This window comes from Grammomys surdaster, unplaced genomic scaffold (assembly GCF_004785775.1).
Source record: "Grammomys surdaster isolate TR1022 unplaced genomic scaffold, NIH_TR_1.0 241, whole genome shotgun sequence".
In the NCBI taxonomy this organism is placed as follows: domain Eukaryota; kingdom Metazoa; phylum Chordata; class Mammalia; order Rodentia; family Muridae; genus Grammomys; species Grammomys surdaster.
The window spans coordinates 869342-877173 of NW_021604686.1; positions in this window are offsets into that span (position 1 = coordinate 869342).

Consider the following 7832-nt stretch of genomic DNA (forward strand, 5'->3'; position numbering starts at 1 on the left):
GAGAGAGAGAGAGAGAGAGAGAGAGAGAGAGAGAGAGAGAGAGAGAGAGTTGGCACATCTGGAGCTGGAGAGATGGCTCAGTGGTTAAGAGCACCAGGCTGCTCTTCCAGAGGACCTACCTGTCTTGTGCCATCTTCTGGCCTCTGTGGGTACCAGTACACACACGGTAGGTCCACAGATAGACATGCAGGCAAAAAATTCATATACATAAAATAAAAATAAGTGTTTTAATTTAAAAAAAGTATCTACTTGACTCCTTGGGAGCCTCTCCAGATTCACAGTCTAAAGATTAACTTTTCCTGCAAGTGGTTGGGATCAAGAGGGGTGCAGAGCTCCCCTCCCAGAGGAAGTGGTTTTTGTCAACCCAGCCAGTTCCTCTGGTCCTCCCCAGAGGCTGTGTCTACCAGGCCTCTTCAACCCAAACATCATCTGAGAGACAGACAGGGAAATCAGAGCCAGAGGAAAGTGACTTTTCCCAACCAGGCTGAGCCATATCATAGAATTCCATGAGTGACACCCACACTATGGCCCTAGGATCATAATCCCTCAGTGACTCTGAAACTCCGATATCTAACTCACGTTGATAAGACAGAGTCTTCTTCAGAAGACAAGCTTCTATACTGCCCATAAGCACCTAGGTCATACGGGTGCTGCCATCCTTAGAGCCCACTTCAAATAGCCAGATAGCGTATAGCCTGAATGGCTAGCTGTCCATGACAGTCCTAAAGCACTAGCTCAGACGCAGCAGAGGTGGGACTTCGATTTAGGTCTTTGGACTCAAGTGTAGTATTTACAAGTCTGAGCCAGGATTTGTCTAAAGTGCCTCTCTGGTGAGGATGTGGTCCCTGGGATCTGGAGGAAGCTTTGAAAGCAGACGCATACTGCTGGCCAAGCTGGTATCCTCAGCTATCGGTCTTTGTATCAGACAGGAGATATCTGCACAGCTTGGGAATTCTGTGGAGGCTGGAGACCCACCCGCCTAGCCTGGTGGGTTTGGCACCCAAAAGAATGAGAAAAGGTATCTACTTCTGGTCTACAGCTTCCAGGGTGGTCAGTGAGTAGGCTCCTCACTCACAGACAGGCTAAGAAGGGCCAGTACTTGAGAAAAGAGGAGGAAAGCAAGCCTGGGAGGCCTTAATTCCCAGTTCCCAGTGGCCACAGCTGAGTCGGCTCAGGGCCAGTTTCTGTTTAATTGAAACAGTCTGACTTTTTTTTTTCCTTCAAGGAATCCGTAGTACAAGGGCTTGCCTTCTGGCATTGACCAAGAGGTGCAGGTGCTGCTGGCTGAGGCTGAAGTCACACCCAGGGAAGTCAGAACAACAAGACCTTGTGGATGGTGTCGTACACCACAGGGCTCTGCACAAATGTCAGAGTCCTGGGGTAGAAGGAAGGTCTGCAGGAAGGGACCTGAGGAGGTTGCTGGAGGGACATCTGCAAAAAGAAGAACTTTTGCTGAGAGACTGTCAGAGAACTAGCAGCAGAGAGCTTTGCATTGTGGCCAGAGGGGGCAGGAAGGACAGCAAACTTTCAGGTGGGGACCTGGGCCCAAGCCTTGACCCTACCATCATCGGCTACAAACAGTTCTGCGGGTCTTTGCATCTGTTATTGCATGAGTATGTGATAGTGAAGCTGGGACTGGCTTCTCTGCTGGGTTGTTGTGAGTTTTACTCATATGGGGGTGGGGAGGTAGGGGGAGGGGTGCTTCATACTGTGTGTGGTTGATTCTCTGGAGCTCAAGGTCATATGTGCCTACCTTTAGTCAGGAGATGGGAGCCCCTACCTGGCCATAGAGGACTAGCCTGATGAAATATCTTCCTCTTCTGTGCCTCCATATGATGAGTGAACCAAGGTCTGAGAGGGGACCACACTACCCTAACACAATTTTGACAAGGTTTCACTACACAGCTTGGGCCTGAAATTTGGTATTTATTAGACCAGGCTAGCCTCAAACTCACAGAGCTCTGTCTGTCTCTGCCTCCCAAGTACTGGGATTAAAGGCGTATACCACCATGCCTGACAATACATTTTTTTGAAAAGGTGAAACTCAGAGGCTGGAGAAATGACTCAGTGGTTAAGAGTACTTACTGGCTGTTCTTCCAGAGGACCCTGGTTCAATTCCCAGAACCCAGTGGAAGCTCACAACTGTCTGTAACTCCAGTTCCAGGAGCTCTGACACCCTCACACAGACACGTGTTCAGGAAAACATCAATGCACAAATAATAAAAACAGATAAATCACTTTTTTAAAAAAATGAAATTCAACTTTAAAGGTGTATCTTGTATTTTACCATGCAAGTTTGACCTCTCTTCCCTAGCTAACCTCTCTCTAGGAAGAAGTGCAGAAGTTTTAAGAAAGGTTACATTGTTTCCTCCTTTTCTTGGTTTTTTGTTTGTTTGGTTTTGGGTTTGTTGTTGTTTTGTTTTGTTTTGTTTTGTTTTGATTGAGACAGGATTCCACTATATAGCCAAGGCTAAGCTAGAACTCATGTAATTCATGCTAGCCTTGAACTCAGGCACTCACACTTCTGTCACATGTGCTATGATTATATGTACAGAACACACCTCTCAGGTGCTATGACTATAGGCATGTGCCACCACAGGGGACTAATGCTGGAATCCTTAACAGGCAGCCCCAATGGCTACCATCCTGTCTCCTTCCTGGCCAGCACTTATCTCTTCCCTGGGCTCCAGACTAGCATGTGCTCGGCACAATTGCTTCTCTGTCTGCAAGAACAGGCTCACCCTCTTGACTCCTGTCCATTGCTACTCATTATGGATACTTGGCCTCTTTTCCTCTGAAGATGAGCACCTAACGTAGTTTATTCTCCTCTAGATCCCTAAGTAGATGTGTGAAGAAGAAAGCCCTGGGTCTGGGCAGGGCTGCTGAATGGCAGAGCTCAGCTTGGGAGGACTCCCGCCCACCAAGGGCACTGAGTCCTGTTTTTGTGCCTGTGGGATGGGGTTTGTGCTGAGACAGTAGGATGACACTAAGGTGGTTGAGCCACAGCATCTAACAAGGCTGTGAACGGGTGACCTAAACATGTCACTTGCAAGGACCATGGACACCCAGACACTTGGCTGAGCACAGCTAGGTGTTTGGGAAGTTAGCAGTTGAATGGGTACCTGGGTGAAGTCAAAGCCTCCTTGGGGCAGATGGGCCAGGGCCAGGGGCAGGCCCAAGTAGACTATCTAAGCAGGAATGCACAATCTGCTATGTGTAATTGCCCCTCACGCTCAACTCTCAGACTGGCACTTATGCCACAGTTCTCCTAGGGCATTTTTGAGCCTCTATAATCTTGAGAATCAGTTCTCCCTGTCCCCTCCTCTGTCTGCTCTGTGTGTGTGTGTGTGTGTGTCTGTGTGTGTGTGTGTGTGTGTGTGTGTGTGTGTGTGTGTGTGTTTTACTGGGTTTGAACCCAGGACCTCTTACATGCTTGGCAAGTGCGCTGCTATGGGCCTGTATCCCTAGTCCTCGGTATTTTGAAACAGGGGTCCTACTGTATAGCTCCAGTTCCTGCCTCCACTTTCCCAGTGCTGGGATTACGGCATGTGCCACCATGCCCAGCTTCAGTCATTTATAATAAAGATGTCTCTGTGTTTATGTATATGACCCTGGATATCTCTGACTAACGTAGGCCCTTTCTCTCCTCTTCTATTCACCTCCCTTCAAGACCCCGGTACCTTCCAAAATCCAAACGTGTGACATACATCTTCAAGCCACCTCCCTCTACTGCACTTGGTCCTGTGGCTGGGGACAGTCTTAGGTCAGATGCTCCTGAAAGAGACTGAAATTTTTATTAAGAAGCTGAAAGGGGAAAAGACAGCAGGAGACAAGAAGAGAGAAGACATAAGCAAAAGAAAAAGCATCCCAGTCAAGGGCATCAAACAAAATGGCAGAAAGGGTGGGTTTGTCCTTATGGCACAGGGAAGCCTGGGCACATAGAGATGTTGTCATCAGGGGTAAGAAGGATGCGGCACTGATTCTTCTTCTCTCCCAGCCACAGGGGACATACTCATTTACATGTTGCCTATTCTGTTTGGGAGCAGGCAGAGTGGTTCTGACTACCTGAGCCATCCTCCAGCAGAAAGACGCAAGTGCTGTCTACTGGGAATGAAGGTACAGAGATGCCAAGGGCAGGGCGTGAGGAGGGACTTGGATAGGTAAGCGAGATGCTGAGCTATAGGTGAGGAGAGCCAGGGAGGGATCACCTTTGAGTGACCTACTCCAAACACACCCCTATGAGTCAGAGTTCCCCTCAAGAAAAATAGGGTCCCCCAAACTGTGACAGGCTCTGCCCACCCCACCCCCTGCCAGTCTGCAGTCCTAAGCTATTTTTGTCTTCCTCGTATTAACAATAAGTCCATTGTGCATACTTCCTGACTAATTCCCAGGGTGGCCAGAGGAGGGAGGGGCAGAGCCAGGGATTGAGGGCTGAGCCTGAGCCAAGAATTAAGGCTGAGCCACTGAGCCAAACCAGGGCTGGGAAAGATTGTGATTCCCAAGCTAGCCACTGTGACCCTTAACCCATTCCGTGGCTCCCAGGGTTCTGCTCTGAATACACACAAAGCTAAGGTCCCAGAGCTCCTGGAGAGCACTCAGCAACAGGTACTCGCCATCACAGTCTGGGTTTGTATGTCCTATTCCATTTCTCCACATGCCACACCTGTGCCCTGTGTGCACAAACTGAGGTACAGGAAGCAAGTGACTGATCCCAATGTCTATAGCAAGGGATAAGTGACAAGTGACACACGTCCTGTTCAGGGCCAAGACTATTAGGCCCTACCTCTGAAGATCTTTCTGCTCCTCAGAGACCTTGTGTCCTGGGGTCCACGGGAGTTGATCAGAAGCTGTGGCACCAACCGGAGACTGGGTGGGTCAGTGGACAGGCTACACATGTGCTCTGGCGCCAGCAAAACAGGGCACACCCTGAATGAGACATTTGGAAAAATGACCCATCTTGAAAAAAAAAAATCTCTGCAGAGTCATAATGGAAAAACTTTGGACATTATATCTTATTTTGTGGTTCGGGCCTAGCTTTGTTTTGCTTTCAATATGGTCACTAGGTGTACCTTATTTGCTTCTAGGTTTATAACCCTGCCCAACTATGGCTCACAGGAGGACTGTAGAGGGGCTGTTACTGCCAGCCAGGCTTGCTCTTTTTAATTCAGCAAAGATGAGTTGTGAGCCTTCTATCTGCCAGGCCCTATGCCTCTTAAGAAGCAATAGATGTGCGCCCTTCCAACCTGTTCTTGGAGGCGATCACACCAACAGGCAAATGTGTGAACTGAAAAATGATGAGCACTTCTGAGGGATGACCTTGAGCACCCTGCTGGGACAGCTGGAACCCCAGAGACGATAGTTCTGCTGAGTGGTCACCTCCATTTCCTAGTGTAATAGGTTCCACCTCTAGGGACAGTGCCTTCAACACGTGAGCCTCCTGGTGGATGCTTCATGATCAGACCTCGACACTGGGATTATTGGAACACAACAATACATAAAAGTAGCCTGGTACACAATGTGTGCGTAGCAGTGTGGTAACAGACGAGCGTGTGCATATGAGTAGAAGCCAAAGGATGACCTGGGATGTTGCTCCTTGGCAGCTACCCATCTTGTTTGTGGACCTGGTGCTTCTCAATTCAGCTCAGCTGGCCAGTCAGTGAAGTCCAAAGAGCCCACTGTGCCCTCCTCCCCAGTGTAAGAAGAGAAGGTGCTCTTTTACATGGTGCCCTGGCTCCAGCTCAGGCCCCCATGCTTAGAGGGCAAGCACTTTACCGACAGTACGTCTTCAACCTGCCAGATGTATACATGAGTTTAACAGCTCTTTGCCCTATACAATCTTACTTCTTCCTTCCCTTCTTTCTTCTGTCTCTCCTATGTGCTTATCAAGCCTCGTTTCCACTGGAGACAGGCATAACGAAGACATCTCACCTGCCTTTAAGAGCTCAAGCAAAAAAATGAATGGGATTCCAAATTCTACAGGGAGGGGACTCCACAGCCTCGCGTCATAAATTCTAGACAGGCTGGCCAAGGGCTTCTCCAAGTGAGAAGGCAGGAGATGTGCGTGAGTCAGCTGACAAGGCGTGTGCTTCAAGGCTTCCTCCAAGGTCCTCTACCAAATTTTCTATTTAAATCTGATGTTTTATTTTCTGTTTGGGGGCTAGGGGGCTCACTAGGTAACCCTGGCTGGGCTGGAATTCATCATATAGACCAGACTACTCTCAAACTCAAAGATCTGCTTCCTGAATATTGGGGTTACTGATGTAATCCACTATGCCCAGTTTGTTATTTTTCTCAAAGAGCTCCTCAGGTTACTGAAGTTTCAGACTCCTCCAACCACAGTGTAGTTGGCAGCTCTCTAGAAGGTCTAGCCTGCTTCCCTGGAAGATTCCTACCCACGTTTCTATCATCCTTGTTTCCAACAGCTTCAGGGGTCTGCTGCATTGGCTGTGGCTCCATCAGGTAAGGGCATCTTGGGTGTATAGGGTGCGTAGGGACCTTGAGCAGAGCTTGGTGATCCTAGAAGGCCCATGAGTCCTCTGCTGCTGGGCTTACAGCTTGGTTAGTAAAGTGCTTGCTGCAGACCTGAGTTTGATCCCCAGAACCCAAGTACAGAGCCAGGCTTCTTGGCCCACCTTTGTAATCTTAGCACTGGGAGTTAGAGACAAATGGATTCCTGGTGTTCCTGGTCAACCAGCCTAGCATAATCAGTAAACTCCCGGTCCTGTGAAAAACTCTTTCTCAAAAAAACCAGGGTGGATGGCACCCAAGAAAGCACAGTATCCAAGGTTGTCCTCTGGTCTCCATACAAACACAAACATACATATACCATGTACAGGAACATGTATGCACATGTATTACATTACAATAGAAACATACATGCATGCACACATGTGCACACAGACATGTGCACTATATATACAGAAACATGGATACTCACAAGCATACATGTGAACCACATGCACAGGAATATGCATGCATGCAAATATGTGTATAGCAACATGTATGCATGTGCACATACAGATATACCATATGCACAGGAACATGCACACACATACACACGCGTACCACATGCACAGGAGCATGCATGTATACATATGCACATATACACACACTAGTGAGAAGAGAAAAGCTCTTACTTAGAGCTAAATACAAAAAACTAAATATGGAAAAAAATAAAAGTAGAAAAAAACATTTTTCACAATTATAGAAATATTTGATTCAAGCAGGAATCATTAATGTTCATTTGGTTTGAATTTGAATTGTCCCCCAGAAGGCTCATTAGTCAAAGAGCTGATTGCTAGCTCATGGGGTTTGGGGGAAGTGACTGGATCCTGGGGGCTTTGGCTTCATCAGTGGGTTCATCCACGGAAGAATGCATGGTCTGAGAGTGTTTGGGGGAAGTCATGGAGGAAGCAGGAGAAAGGGGTATGCTTTTGAAATGTATGTCCTGCCGCTCACCTGTTCCTTCCTCAGTCTCTCTCTCTGCTTCCAGTCTTCCAAGAGCTGTGTGACTCCTCTTCCCAAGTCCTTCCATCGTGGCTTCTGTCTCAACACAGGCTAGAGAAGAGTGAGGCCAGTGGCCCTGGACTGAAACCTTGGAAACAGTGAGTGCTTAGCAATGTTTTTCTCAGCACTGTGTAGCAAAAGAAGCTCACACAGATGCGAAGGCTGCTGGGTGATGTGGTGGGAAACAGAATATTTACATAATCTCAACTATTCTCCTAGAAAATGCTTACCAGTTACTTACAAATTGATAAATGCAAAATGTTTATTAATTAATTATAGTGAAACTCGTATATATCATCCTAATGCAGCTAAGAGTACTTGCTGCT